Source organism: Pelodiscus sinensis, chromosome 3 (genome assembly GCF_049634645.1).
Source record: "Pelodiscus sinensis isolate JC-2024 chromosome 3, ASM4963464v1, whole genome shotgun sequence".
Classification (NCBI taxonomy): Eukaryota; Metazoa; Chordata; order Testudines; family Trionychidae; genus Pelodiscus; species Pelodiscus sinensis.
The window spans coordinates 93275071-93290412 of record NC_134713.1 but is presented as its reverse complement, the minus strand read 5'-3'; the positions used below and the strand labels follow the sequence as shown (position 1 = coordinate 93290412).

The 15342-nt window shown below is 45.1% G+C and overlaps 1 protein-coding gene across 17 annotated transcripts in view; it reads left to right on the top strand.

The window, feature by feature from the left end:
- The window catches only part of EPB41L2 (erythrocyte membrane protein band 4.1 like 2), a 285231-nt gene that overhangs the window by 33914 nt on the left and 235975 nt on the right, over nt 1–15342 (top strand). For 2 of the 17 annotated variants that reach the window (XM_075924158.1, XM_075924157.1), the window contains one exon: nt 8391–8525. The exons of the other annotated variants lie outside the window; for them this stretch is intronic. The gene's annotated coding sequence lies outside the window, so the exon portion shown is untranslated. The remainder of the gene's footprint in view (nt 1–8390; nt 8526–15342) is intronic. 17 annotated transcript variants of the gene reach the window in all.

The window sequence follows — 15342 nt, the reverse complement described above, 5'->3', positions numbered from 1 at the left end:
AAATGGAAGAGGAATGTAGAAAATAATATTGTTCATTTGCTGATAGATCCTCATAAGGATCCTGGTGGCACATATTCAGTTCAGCAACAGATACTGTTTATAGATTCAAGGTTTAAAAAAATAAGAGCTATTGTATAAATGGGATTCTAAATGGAAGAGAACAGGATTATGTATGTTCATTTCTACTTTGGTCATAATCTTGTACAGGTAGCTATAATATTTTCATTTAAAGCTGGTCTAAGAATGCACTTCTAAACCCACTTGTTAAATGATGCAAAATTCAGGACAATGTAGCACTTTAAAGACTAACAAGATGGTTTATTAGATGATGAGCTTTCGTGGGCCAGACCTGGCCCATGAAAGCTCATCATCTAATAAACCATCTTGTTAGTCTTTAAAGTGCTACATTGTCCTGCATTTTGCTTCAGCTACCCCAGACTAACACGGCTACATTTCTATCACTATTGTTAAATGATGGTAACAGTTGAATGATGTCAAACAATTAACAAAATAATTATGATTAATCGCAGTCTTAAATAATATGAAACCATTTATTTAAATATTTGTGGATGTTTTCTACATTTTCAAATATATCGATTTCAATTACAACACAGAATACGGAGTGTGCACGGCTTACTTTATATTGATTTTTCTCTACTGTATATTTGATATTGATATTTGATATTGTATATTTGATAAATGTAATGTACATTCGAAAAAATAGTCCCAACTATATATACATTATGATGGGGGACTAATTTGGCTACAACCACTCGAGAGAGATCTTAGAGTCATTGTGGATAGTTCTCTGAAAATATCCACTCAATGTGCAGCTTGGGATGAGGCATACCTGGGAGGTCGACACGTGCCTTTGATGTTGACCGTGGAACGTCCAGACTACCGCGCTGAGCCGACAAACAGCTGATCGGCTCAGCGCGGCAGCCATGTAAATTTAAATGAAGTGGCGATTATTTAAATCGCCGCTTCATTTTCCTATGCCGGGTAGTCTAATCTACATGCCTCTGTCGCCAGACGCATGTAGTCTAGACGTACCCTTAAAGTGAGGTAAGGGATTAGTTGTGCCAGGAATGGGTTGTGCCAGGAATGGGATTGTCTTGTTGCTTCTCATAAAACCATACAGAAATCACCAGGTAGGTGAAAGAGGCTGGCTGAGGGCTCCCTTCTCCCTATCTGGGCCGGCCACAGCCCTGAGCTTCCAAGTGACCTTTAGGGCTGAAGCTCCCCTCCTCTCCCAGTTTATATGGAGACATTTCTGGCTGTTCCCCTTTGTCAGGGAGTGAGGGGAAAGTGCACAGTCTGCCGCATTCCTCACTCTGATTGGGGAGTGTACGCGCAGATGAACCTGGATGTGCCCAAGCTAGGAAACATGCACCCTTCCCCTGGCTGTGTCCACTGGAGCTGCAGTGGCTATGAAGAAGCAATTCTCATCTGGCTCCAATCTACTGTTGTGAGAGAGGGCTCGGGTAGTCCTCTCTTCCTAGAACAGTCTGCATATTAAACCCCTCATCTCCAGCCCCACACCAGTGTAGTGATTTTAAATGAAAAAGAAAACCAAACAAAAATTGAGCTAAGGGCTTGAGCAATGCTTGGTAAATCTTCTAATTACAAATATTTGCACTGTAAAAGCTTAAGAAATACAGGCAGTCCCCGAGTTACGCGGATCCGACTTATGTCGGATCTGCAGTTACGAACGGGGCTTTTCTCGCCCCGGAGGACGGGAGCGGTGGGACGCCCAGATGCGCTGCAGTCCGCCGCCCCTGTCCTCCGGGGCGAGAAAAGCTGCTCCCTGTCTCCCTGGTCTGCAGGAAGACGGGGAGCAAAGCCTTGGAGCACGCCCGCAGCGGGACAGCCCGGGCGCGCTTAAGCTGTCCCCCTGCGCGCGTGCTCCGCGGCTTTGCTCCCCGTCTCCCGACCAGCAGACCAGGGAGATGGGGAGCAAAGCCTCAGAGCACGCCCGCAGCTTTGCTCCCCGTCTCCCTGGTCTGCTGGTCGGGAGACGGGGAGCAAAGCCGCGGAGGACTTGGGAGGTCCCACCACCCCCGTCTCCCTGGTCTGCTGGGGGGGGAGGTGCAGCTATTGCCCCCCCCCTCCAGCAGACCAGGCTTTTCTTGCCTACCCCTGGGGTAGAGCAGCTGGAGGCTGCCGGGTTGGTCCCGCAGCGCTGCTCCGGACCAACCCGGCAGCACCCCAGCTGCTCTGCCCCAGGCGTCCTGATTCAGCCGCTGCTGGTCAGTTTCAGCAGCGGCTGAAGCAGGACGCCTGGGGCAGAGCAGCTGGGGTGCTGCTGGGTTGGTCCAGTAGCGCCGAGGAGCGGAGCTACTGGAGCAACCCAGCAGCACCCCAGCTGCTCTGCCCCAGGCGTCCTGATTCAGCCGCTGCTGAAACTGACCAGTGGCTGACTAGAGGAAGCCCGAGACAGAGTTGCTCTGCCCCAGGCTTCCTGGAATCAGCCACTGATCAGTTTCAGCAGCAGCTGACTTGGGGACGCCTGGGTTTCTTAAGTAGAATCTGTATGTAAGTCAGAACTGGCGTCCAGATTCAGCCGCGGTTGAAACTGATCAGTTTCAGCAGCAGCTGACACCAGTTCCGACTTACATACAGATTCAACTTAAGAACAAACCTACAGTGCCTATCTTGTACGTAACCCGGGGACTGCCTGTAGTATTTTTTCAGTTCACCTAATACAAGTACTGCAGTGCAGTTTCTTTATTGTGAAAGTTGAATTTACAAATGTAGATTTTTTTGATACATAACTGCAGTCTAAAACAATATAAACCTTAGATCCTGCAAGACCACTCTGTCTTACTTATTGTTCAGCAAATCTCGAAGACAAATACATTTGTTTGCACTTATGGGAGATAATGCTGCCTGCTTCTTAGATAGTATGTCACCTGAAAGTGAGATCAGGCACTCATATGACCCTTTTGTTGAAGCTTTTTCTGAATGCTAGGCTTGTATCAAGCATAAATTCCTTAAGTATAACTACGTGAATGTGAGGTAGCAATTGTGCACTTGTGTAAACTTTGGAGCGAACTTTGGGAGAGGAGACATTGAGTTCTTAATGGAAAATGAACAGTTTCTTAATCAATTTCTTGTACCAAGAGCCAGCTGCAAAAGATAGAGCTGGGATAAGAATGATCAGTGTCTTCCTAAAATTAGGTGACGTACAAGATTCTGCAGTATTATCGGATATTATGTAAATCCTGTCATTGCACAATCTTAATATCTGTGTCTTTCTTATTGCAAAAGCATGGTAGTTTTGTGGAGTCTTAAGTTGACTTTGTTCAGTATATTTCATTAAGCAACTAAAATTGATGTTAGGCTTTAGCAGATGACTCAAAAATCTTACTTCCTCATGTTTTGTTGCTGATCAAAGTACAGTAAAACTCCATTAGTCCGGCATCCAAAGCTCCAGGACTCCTGATGGTCTGGCACCATCAGGAACCCGGAAGTGCTGGGGCAGCTGGACAGGCTTCCCCCATTCAGCTGCTGCTGAAACTGACCAGCAGCTGAATCGGGGAAGCCGGGAGCAGAGCAGCTGGGGTGCTGCTGGGTTGGTCTCGTAGCGCTGCCCCTTGGGGCTGCGGGACCAACCCGGCAGCACTACAGCTGCTCTGCCCCAGGCATCCCCAAGAGCAGCTGGGATGCTGCCGGGTTGGTCCCGCAGCCCCAAGGACGGCGCTGCGGAACCAACCCGGCAGGACCCCAGCTGCTCTTGGGGACTGACCAGCAGCGTCAGTTTCACCAGCAGGCTGAATCCGGACGCCTGGGGCAGAGCAGCTGGGGTGCTGTGGGGTTGGTCTCGTAGCGCCGCCCCTCGGCGCTGCAGGACCAACCCGGCAGGACCCCACCTGCTCTGCCCCAGGGATCCCCAAGTCAGCCGCTGCTGAAACAGATCAGCGGCTGATTCCAGGAAGCCCGGGGCAGAGCTGCTCTGCCCCGGGCTTCCTGGAATCAGCCGCTGATCTGTTTCAGCAGCGGCTGAATCGGGGACCCTTGGGGCAGAGCAGCTGGGGTCCTGCCGGGTTGGTCCCGTAGCGCCGTCCTTTGGCGCTGCGGGAGCAACCCGGCAGCACTCCAGCTGCTCTGCCCCAGGCGTCCCCAGGAGCAGCGGGGGTGCTGCCGGGTTGATCCCGCAGCCCCGAGGGGCAGCGCTACAGGACCAACCGGGCAGTACCCCAGCTGCTCTGTCCCAGGCATCCCCAAAAGCAGCTGGAGTGCTGCTGGGTTGGTGCCATAGCGCCGCCCCTCGGCACTGTGGGACCAACCCGGCAGCACCCCAGCTGCTCTATTGCAGGCATCCCCGATTCAGCTGCTGCTGAAACTGACCAGCAGCGGCTGAATCAGGGATGCCTGGGGCAGAGCTGGACTATCGTAAGGGGGGGGCTATGAGAGGTATGGGGTGGCATCTCCTCCCACCCCACTCCAGACCCCTCATAGCCTCCCCTTCTGAGGCTAAAGGTGCCGGATTATCGGAAGTTTACTGTACTACTTTTGTTTCTTCAAGTTGAAGGGTGGCTTTGCCAATGAGGAATATAACAATGACCGTTTTCTAGCTGAAATTCAATATTGATGCCTTTTCAGAAAAAAAATGTATGACGCTCAGGTGTATGTGTCAGCAAATTCTATACTCTTTTAACAATAAATGACTTGCTGCTATGTGGGCCAATTGCCAAATGAGCGCTTTATTATTGTTTTTGTCTTGATCCTTTCAAAATTAGAAAGCATGGAATTTTACTTAGTGTTATCTTCATTTTTCTGTTTGAGATATTTGATTTTCATTGTTTTACACCAATTCATAATACTTGTTTCCATTTACTTTTTCCTAGCACAGGGTTGGGCAAAATATGGGCCGGATCCAACCTATGGTCCAGAGGGAGCCTCAGCTAAGCCCCCACACGCTGCTCATAAAAGCCAGCTGCGAAGCTATGTGCGATTGTGAACACCATGGCTGTGTCTGCATTGACACCCCTTCCCGGAAAAGGGATGCTAATGAGACCAGTCGGAATTGCAAATGCCGCGGGGGATATTTAAATTTATCAAGTATGAAAGTAGGAATAAGGGATCTTGCGGAAAAGGGCTTATTTTCCGCAAGATCCCGTCTAGACTGGCGCTTTTCTCCGGCAAAACCCCGAGCCGGAAAAAAGCGGCAGCCATGTTCATGCAAATGCCACGGGGGATATTTAAACCCCCCACGGCATTTGCAATTCCGGAGTGTCTCATTAGCATCCCTTTTCCGGAAAGGGGTACCAATGTAGACACAGCCCATGAGTCCAGAGGGGAGGAGAAGGAGAGGCTTTGCATGCTGCTCTTGCCCCCAGCACAATCTTGTAGCTCCCATTAACCAGTTTGCAGCGAATGGGAGTTACATGCAAGCCCTCCCACCCTTCCCTTCCCGCTTCTCCCCCTCGGCTGCTGCCTCTGAAGTGGAGGGGGGCACGTAGAAGCCGGTACACGCAGAGAGCTGACTTAAGCTGGCAACGCAAATTACCCCTCCCCACTTCTCCTTAGGCTTGCAGCATATATAGCCCCTGCAGCTGGCTGCTCTGAGCGGCATGTGGGGGTATGGAAGGCAGGGAGCATGGCTGAACAACCAGCTGGGCTGCGTCACTCAGTTAACGTGTCCCAGCCCAGCCTCTTCCTTTCCCTCCCCCTGTGGTCCCCTGCCCAATTCCCTGCCCTAGGTTACAACCGAAACCCCTGTACCCTCTAGGGATGCAATAATGTAACTGTTCACATGGTTGACTGATATGTATGAGTTTATTGTTTACCATAAGTTACATGCTGGCTCCTGGTGCTGCTCTTTGGAAGCCGGCTACAGTCCTGCACAGGTGGGTCTGTATTAGGGAAATTAAAATGTGGTGTTTTTTTGTAAATGTGTAACTGCTGAAAATTTCAGTATTTACACGCATGGGGAGAGGCGGCTCTGTTGGAGCTTCATCTGCCCTCCCCCACTGCTGCCTCTGTAAAGAGGCAGCAGCATGGGCTGGGGCAGGTGGCTCTGCGGGAGCCACTGTGCATGGTGAGCCAGCTTAAGTCAGCTCGCCATGTGTACTGGCTTCTATGTGGCCCCCTCCACTGTTGCGGCTGCTGCCTCTGAAGCGGGAGAGAAGGGGGAAGGGAAGAGTGAGAGGGCTTGCATGTAACTGTGAAGGTTACCCAATGAGTGCCTAGGCTCATCATATAACCCTTTAAAGTGTTTAAAGTATCACATACCTGCTCGATATCTGAGCCTCCAGCACTGGGTGGCAGCCAACTCCACAGGAGTGGGGCTGAGATCCAGTAGGAACTGGGAGCTCTAGCTTCTGGGGAGCTGGCAGCGCTGCGGACTCACCAGCATAAGCTTAAAACTGCAGAGCCTGTAGCTTGTAGCTGTTAAGATTTTTAACAGTTACACGGTTATCTAATTAACCTCTTTTTATCGTCCCTAATAATCTTTCCAGCATCCCCAGTCTTCTGCCCTAGGTCACAGCTGTCTCCTTCACCCAAACTTCCTCCCAGATCCCCAACCCCTTCATGTATCCCAATCTCTTACCACAAACTCCCTTTTGCACTCAACCACAATCCCAAACCCCACACATGCTTCATTAATATAATGGAAGAGAGTGGCCCTTGTCCACTTTCCAAATTCTTGGAGTGGGCCACCATCAAAAATTATTGCCCACCTTTGTCCTAGTATATTAGGCAAGAGAACCAATCCCCTGATGAAATTTGGTGCTCTTCTTGTGTTACTCACCTCATGTTTTGGGAAGCTCATTTAAAAAAAAAAAAATCTTCCCAAATCTTAATCTTTGAAACTCTAGTGTAGGCTTAGATTGTTTCAGAACCAGTTGTTTTTTTGTGACGACACGGCCTGGAACGGTATACCATCACACATTTTCCCAGCACACAGAAAAGGAATGGCATTTCCTCCATGTGTACCAGCACCTGTTTTCCTGGGGAGGCTCAGCTCCTGACAGACGCCTGCTCGGGACATGCAGCGGTTTGTTTGGGTTTTTTTGGCTCCCTGAGCAGCGTTTTGTCTCTTAAAGGAGCCGCAACTGCATTTTGGCTCCCTGCGCCGCTTTTTCCCCCCCTCTTTTTCTCAACAACTCTGCCCCAGAATACCGGCACCTTTTTTCTTACAAAAAAACAAAAAACCTACTATTCAGAACTATAACTATCCATTGAGTTTGTGTGTATGTGTATTTTTGAAAAGTTAGCCTACTAGGCCATTCTGCTTTACTTTCAGCTTTCTTAACATTTGAAACTTCGTAATACTTCTGTCTTGTACATAAGGCATGACTCTGGAAACCAAATTAAACTGTCCTAATTTGGGAATGAGTTTGTAAAAAGTACCCATATGAGGATTCTCCAAGAAGCAAGTTAAGGCAGCATTAAATTTTCAAAGACAATGGTTTGGTCTGAGTTAATATGTGATCGGTGAAGAGCTGATGTTAGCAAATGTTCTGGGTTATGTGTTTGGCATCTGTAGCCTGTTTTCAGAATTCCTTTGATACATATCCCACATTCCTCAGTAGCCTGAATTTGCCACAACCAGTTATAGCTGGGATATGCTTTCTAGGCTGTCAAAGGCAATGTATATTTGAAAAGATCTAGCCAGAACATCTTAGCTGTGACTTGATTGGATACTTAGATAGTTTTATACTAATTGAGGACCTGCCTCTTGGTATCTGGTTGCCCTGGGTCATTCTGTGAAGCAGTGCATGCGCAGATGGGTCAGTATTTAGCATTGTAATGTATGGCAGTTGGCAGCAGGAATACCTTTCAGCCTGTCAGAGCCCAGATGTAGAATGCCTAGACAGGTGCCTAGAATGAAGGACATAAACAATCATTCATATAAGAAATTAAAGAGTCTGTGAGGTTTTTTTTCCCGTGGTTTAAAGGTGTGCAATTCTGTGTGTAAGTATAGTCTATGATGTGGGTTATAAATTCAGTACTGTATTCACCTCAAAATGCACAGTGAAATGCCCTCCAATATCTAGAGGCTTACACAGAAAATATGCTTAGTTCCTACATGATGGTAATAGATATTTGATGACTGCCATCTTGTCATATTCAGCATTAGTTAATGAGAATCTGCTCCTCTTTGTCACCTTCATCTCTGTCCCCTCATGTTTTCCATCATCTTTTTTTTCCGCTCTGTGTTCCCTGTCTTTGTGAATCTCTTTTTTTCCCTTATGCTGATTCTCCTCTTTGTTCCTTTATGAAATACAATGTACTTCACTCTGACCACCTACCTTGGTTCATCCACTAATGCATCTAATCAATGCCAATATTATTTATTTAAAGATGTCATGACAGGAATTTAAAGTTGATGCTCCAATCAGTTAAATAGATGATAGTGGTGTTTGCCTTCTTTTTTTCAGATTGTCTGCATATTCTGGCAGATGTCGCTGAATTGGTTACGTTGTTTACTTTTGGAGAGTTATCACTGCTGCTGTGAGACCTAGAAACTTATTACTTTACAAAAAATGAAAAACACTAAAGACATCTAAACATCTGTAAGTGTACTAGTCTGGTAAGCAGAAGCAGAAATGCTCATAGGTTGGTTTTTAGCACCCCCCCCTTCACTTAGTGAAGGCCAGTCAGCAACTTTTTTATATGAGATAGCATATTAGTATATTTTTTAAATGGAGAAGAAAAAATCATTTGTCTAATTTGGCCCTAGGTGACTTGCTTAGTTCACCTTTATGGTTGGACTGACCGTATTTGGTATGTCCACATCCCTTCAGATTTTAATTTAAACCCATGGCTAGTTCTCACCTCCTCCCCCTCACCAATATCCAAAGCAACTATTAGTAAAATATTAAGAACATGCTGCTTATTTTGATGACTGCCCAGTGTTGTGTCACAGTTCACTTCAGAAATGATTGTCCTATCTATAGATAAACACATACATTGTTTTTTTCTGTATTTTTTTTAGGTCCAGTAACACTTGCCCAGATTTGGGAATTCAGGAGTTAACTGCCTACAGTCATTTCTGGTTTCATGTACTTTGCCCTAGTGTTGTACAATCTGGAGCCTCCTAGCTACAAAAATTGACTGCTATGCCACATTTTAGCTGCAGTTCCCCTAGAATTGCTTGACTGTGGGGTATAAATTGGAACACACTTAAACAGAGCATACAACAGCGGGGCACAAAATAGATTTTTAATTTATAAGGCTACCTGGGAGCCTGTTGAAAGCTAGGTGGTTTAAGTGGGAAAGCATCCTTTTTTTGTTTGAGGAGTCCCTCTTAGTTTTCATTCTGTAGCTGATCTTCAGAAGGACACCCTCTTTCCTTAGTAGCATAGTTGTGAGACTCAAGCAGCTCTTCGTTCAAGACTGAGAGAAAATTTTGGTTAAAGAAGGGAAGGCTTGCTAAAAGGTAGAGAGAAGCTGCAGATTATTTGAGCTCCAGTGCCTATTCCTGAGAGAATGGACTTCCTTCCTCCCCCCTCCCCATAAGAGTATCTGGTAGGGTTGCACTTTCATCCCTTAAGCTATTCTGCTCTTCCTCCTGAGACCCTCAGCTGCCAACCAATTCCTTCTGACTGCCCAATGGGAGAATCAGAACAGTTCAGGGTCCCTACTTTTAAGTAGTTATAGATTAGGGTAGGTAGGTAAAAACTATAAGCATTTAGGTTTTGCATATATACCTTTGTTTCTTTTGGCCTGTTGACGTGAAAAAGAAGAGACGGGGTAGATTACTTATAAGTAGTCAGTAACTCACTGGGCTGTGATATACCTCAGACTCATGTCTCTAGCTCATCTCATCTGACAAAGTGGGTTTTGCCTATGAAAACTCATGATACTCGATCGATCGTGCCACAGGACTACTCACTGTTTTCTCAGCTTTAGATCATGTCTACTGTAGAAGAGTGTTCCCTTTATAAGACAGATATGACTGTTTATCCTGGAACAGTCATTTGACAGTGAAGTATGTGATTTACAAAGCTTTTTAAAAAGTGCACAGAAGTTTAAAGAATCAAGACAAATTATTTCTCATGGAAAAGACCTTGAGAGCAACTTTAGACACACATTTTTGAGGCAATGGGAGACTTCTGTCCCTTGCCTTCCATGTCTCCAGTGCTCCAGAGATGAGGGAGATTGTATTGAGACCTCATAAATCACAAAAGAGTCTGCTGCAACCGATCTGAGATCTCAATAGAGCAGTCAGAAATTAGAAAGACAGTCCACCCAGTCTACCCGATCAATATTGGCGGCACTGGTTAAGAAGTCAGTTAAGTGGATTCTGAAGCAATCTTTATAATTGGGAAGCATGTCTCTCACTGAGAACCCTTGTAAATTTTACAGCAGCAGTCTCTCATCTAGTGCACTTGTTAATTTCTATTGCTGTTTCTGGCTGCAGCATTAGGAACACTTGGTGATTCATTGGTACTAGTGTTTGCAGCCTGCCTTTCGATGCCTCACAAAGCAAGCCATCAACCATGGCAGCTGAGCAATGGGAACATCATATTTTAACTAATTGCTCAGCATCAGGGGATTCAGTACCAAACATCTCACTTCTTCAGAATAATTTTGCTACTTTCTTGGTATTGTCATCTAGGGCTGTAATTATATCATCTCAGGGCTACTCTAGAACATGAGTCTCTATTCTGCAGATCCTCCTACTCTTTTCTCATCAAATTTTGTACAAGAAGACATGATACCTATAACTAAAATTGCTACGCAACTTCCTGCTCTCAGATTATGGTCTTGTCCACTCCTAATTAAGTTATTGTACCTCCTAAGAGAGTTCAGCTGTTGGAATTTCTCTTTTTCTTCAATTGGGTCTAGTTGGGAGCCTTCTTCAATACCTAATAAGAGATTCAAGAAGCATAAAAATTCATCTTAAAAAACTACTCAAGGTGAGAATTTACCATGTGATTCTCTGTTGCCTCAATAGACGGTAATACCTTTGAATGCTATGTTCTATCTGTATGAATATCAGTCCTCACCAATTTGGCACATTCCAAATCACAATCTTGGTCAAATATGGTTATATTCAGTGGTACAGAATGATGAGTTTTTCAAAATAACTCTTTTCTCACTTGAGAGCAGAGTTTTATTTGTTCTCTGAAGAACCTCTGAAGAGTCTGGTCCATGACTTAATCTATTGAAGGTCAGGATCGGTTTAGCTTCAGAACAGATACTTTACAGTCTTTAAAGGATTCATGAGCCACCTACCCTTAAGAAATTTGGGTCTCACTATAACTTTTTATCTTTAAAGCTAGAGACATTAAACTTTCACTAAACAGAGATGTCCATCTTAGACTTCTGGCTCCTTCTCCCATCGGAGATCCTCCTGTTGAGCAGAGTTGGCAGAGACCAAGACTCCTTAGAAAGAACTCTTCAAACGTACCCATTAGCCTTCCTCTTCTCCTTCCACAATCCTGATGTTCTTCCCCCTCCTCCTACCCCCATGAAGGCTTGGTTTGGAATAATTACAGAGTAATAGATTGTTCAGATCATTCAGGATCATTGTGTCATGTCATACAGTTCCAGACCATTTCTCTTTCCTGCATTGCTTCCTAGACTTTTTAAGGGTCATTCCCATGAGGCTGAACATAATAACAGAAATTTGAAGTTACATTGGGGTATAATTCCTCCATGGTTCATGGGGAGAGGATTTCCTGATTGTTTCTAGCCTTCGTTTTTCACAGTTTCTCTACTTCAGGTCACTCATTTCAACTAATTTCACCTGATAACCAATGTTTCCTCTAAATACATATGTGGAATTTTTCCATCCATGTGCAGATTACATTTTTATGTGCACCAAAGCACATTGAATGTGTACCACCTGTTAAAACAAAAAAACACAGCGGTAGACACTCTGCTAATCAGCTGGATGGCATTTGTCCTGCTCCTGAGTAGTCGGACAAATACATACCTTAAAGGAAACACTGATGATAGATTATGTGGACTGATTCTGTACATTTGACAAGAAAGATGAATATTTTCATATGTATATTCACTGAGCAGTAAGGAAGTTTTCTTCATCTTGTCTCACTAGGTAAAGAAGTGCTCCCATTCAGTCTGTCCAAGGAGCTCTGAGTCTGAATGAAATGTCTGTTAGTGTTGCTATTTGTCATCGGAGTATTCATGTATGTCCTTATCTTGACAACTGGTTGGTGTGGGAAACTTTGGTAACTCAAGTCACAAACTCAGTTCAGGTAGTCCTAAATCTTTTCTCCAGGTTGGGACTAATTGTCAATTTAAAGAAATCAAATCTAGTTCTGTCCTAGACTATCAAATTTATAGTACATTTTCTGGACTCCAAAACAGCAGGAGCCTTTCTCCTGCATCTGCCGCTTAATTTCAGATGTGAATACTCATCCTTGAAATTTGGTGAATCTTTCTATAAGTGTTAGGCCACTAGACCTTGGGAGGTCAAACACCTAACCCGACCAGCAGGTAGAGGATAGAATGACACTCAAAAGTGAGTGTGCTGCTGTACCCATCTTTATACCCATGGGGTCACGTATTTCTCTTTCTTATCTGTGATGCCAAATGGTGCTGGTCTGTCTTTTGTGAGACCAGTTCTTACAAGGGAGTTGTGAACTTAATTTACACTTGTAAGAGAGATAACTAAATTGGAAGTACTGGGCATACTTTTCTCAGTGGGAGATTCCTCTCCCAGAGACTGTGTGTTCGTATCAACATGGGTGCCAGCCGGGTACTTCTCGCAGCCTCGAGACCAGCTTATTGCCTTAATCGTTCTCTCCTCATATCTATGTTTTCAGCTTCTCAGGATCAGATGAGCCAGCATGGACTATGCTGATTTTATTGCTCCTTCTCTGTCCTGTATGCTTCAGGAACCTCAAAGAGGCAAATAAGATGGATGAGACGGGGGAGGGGGGGGGCGCGGCGCGGCGCGGTCTGTCTGGCTACAGGCTCTGACACTGAAGGTCTGTCTCTCAGTACAGCTTGCTCTTCTTGCTGCTCTGAGCGCTCTCTCCTTTTCTCAGAGAGACCCAGAAAATCCCAGCTCACATGGAGGATGGGACCTGGCCTCCTAATTTCCTCATTGGCCTGTCCAACCTGTCAATCAGGCTGAGCTAGAGTGTTGGCTTCTTTCCATTGTCCCTGTGGTCTGTCAGTCTCAGGGCCCTGATTTGTCATGGACCCTTCCCCTTTTGGTACTGGGAGCTGGCCAATCAAAAACTCCCACTGAGTTTTAGTAAGGGGCTAAGAGTCCCCTTACACACTGCACTGAAAAGTTGGCAGACCACTATAGCCTTACAAATGACTTTGGATGAGAATTATGCACGCAATATGCAAAAACATGTCGCTGTATCAGTTGAGAGTAGGGAAGTGAAGGGTTAACCAGTAAGCCTCATCCTTAACAGAGGCCTAACAGGTGAGGCTAATGTTAAAGTAAACTGGTGGGGCTGTAGCAACTCCCTGCCTGCCATGTGCAGGGGGCCCCGTGGACGGGCCTGCTATGGATAGGGGCTGCTCTAACCAGGAGGCCAGGGCGCCCTGACCTGCCGCAGGCTACAAGGGGAGAGGGGAAGAGATGGGCATTCCAGCCCAGTGGGTGGGATGGCCGCTTCATCGAGGTTGGAGCAGCCACTTCCTTCTCCCCCCTATTAGTTGGTTAACCAGTTAAACATATTGTTTAACTGGTTAGCCAACTAAATGTGATTTACATCCCTAGTGAGGACTGGTTTAAGCAGCATCAGAACATAGTTAAAATTAAGTAGTACTAAATTTACCACATCTTTTCAATAGGATTTTCTAAATCTTGTTCCTTTAGCAAGACTCTAATTATTTTTGCAGTAATATCTAAAATATATGACCCTTCCTTTGCTTCTGATGTAATTCCACATTCAGAACCATGCCAGCCCTTTGACTGTGGCAGATTCAGGCACTATTAAGCACTATTAAATAGCTGCATTCATTGTTGAAACTTCTTTAGTTGCCAAGCATTTTGTCTCTGTGGAGTTGAGGTAATGGGTGGAGAACAACAGGCAGAAGATGTTTACCTCCTACCCAACAGTCAGTTGAGCCATTTGCAATATTCCAGTGGGACCGTAAAATTTTCATTGGTGTAGGTTGATAGTAATTTCCAGGTACCTTTCAACTTATAGAGACTCCAATAATGACATTTGAACATTTATTGTCTGAGGTTATAATGTATTAAACAGCAAAAAGTACCGGTTGGACCTCCCTGGTCCTGCACCCTTGGGACCTGATCGATCCTGAATGAGGGAATTTGCTGGACCAGGGGAGGTCTTTTCCAGTCCCTCTTCTGCTAGCTTGTGGGCTCTCCAGGGGGGGCACCAGCTTCTTGGCTGGGTCCTGGCCACTACCAGCCCTGGCCACAGGGATCCTGGCCTACGGACTCCCTGCTAGCCAGGAGTCTCTGGACCCCCTCTGTTCTGAAATTTGATTTGTCCTCTTTATGTGTGCACTTTTTTTGATTATATCCCTTTGTATATATGGTCACGCCTATTTTCTTCTACAATTTGAACTGAGGAAGTGGGTCTGGCCCATGAAAGCTCATCACCTAATAAACCATCTTGTTAGTCTTTAAAGTGCTACATAGTCCTGTCTTTTATTTCAGCTAGACTAGACTAACATGGCTACATCTCTATTACTAGCCTGTAACTTTAGTTTTTATGAGCTCTTTCAGGAAGAGTTCCCAAATATCTTTGGTTATCACGGTTAAAGAGAAGCTTCTTTCTTGTTTTCACAATATATAAAAATAAAGCTTTTTCATTTGAAGATGAAGTCTATGGAATTTTAAAGATTCCAAAATGCTTCAAATTAGTTTGCTTAACAGGCTATCTCTACGGTAGGAGAAACCACTAATTGACTATTGCTAGCACATGAAGAAATTTTCATGACCTGGTAACAGTGAACAGCGCTGGAAAAGTTCCATTCCATAGTATCTGTACCCTTTACTTGTTCTGCATTTTTATACATTTTGAAGAATATTGCAAAATATTAGAGAAAATGGCTTTAATGTATACTGATGTCCCTCACCTCTTACATGTAGGTTTTGTAGCTCTGTGGTCCAACTTGAGAGGTGTAAGTGGATAAGCCCTGTAAATTACAGTTGCCCCTCTGTCAAATGGTAGCAGGCAAATTTTGGGGGCTTTGGAGTTGTATATTCTTTGGAATATAAATTGGTGATGCAAAGCTGGGTATCTTATTTGTTTAAAAAATGTACACAAGTCCTGATCCTTAAAGCATAGGCTACAAATTATATGTAGGCAACCTTCACTAGAAGGAACTTCAGGCTTGGCATCTATCTTCTCAGAAAGAAGCAACTCCATTGTGTTTTGCATTCCCCACTCTGCCTAATGAGAAGTGATTTGCACAGGTGTT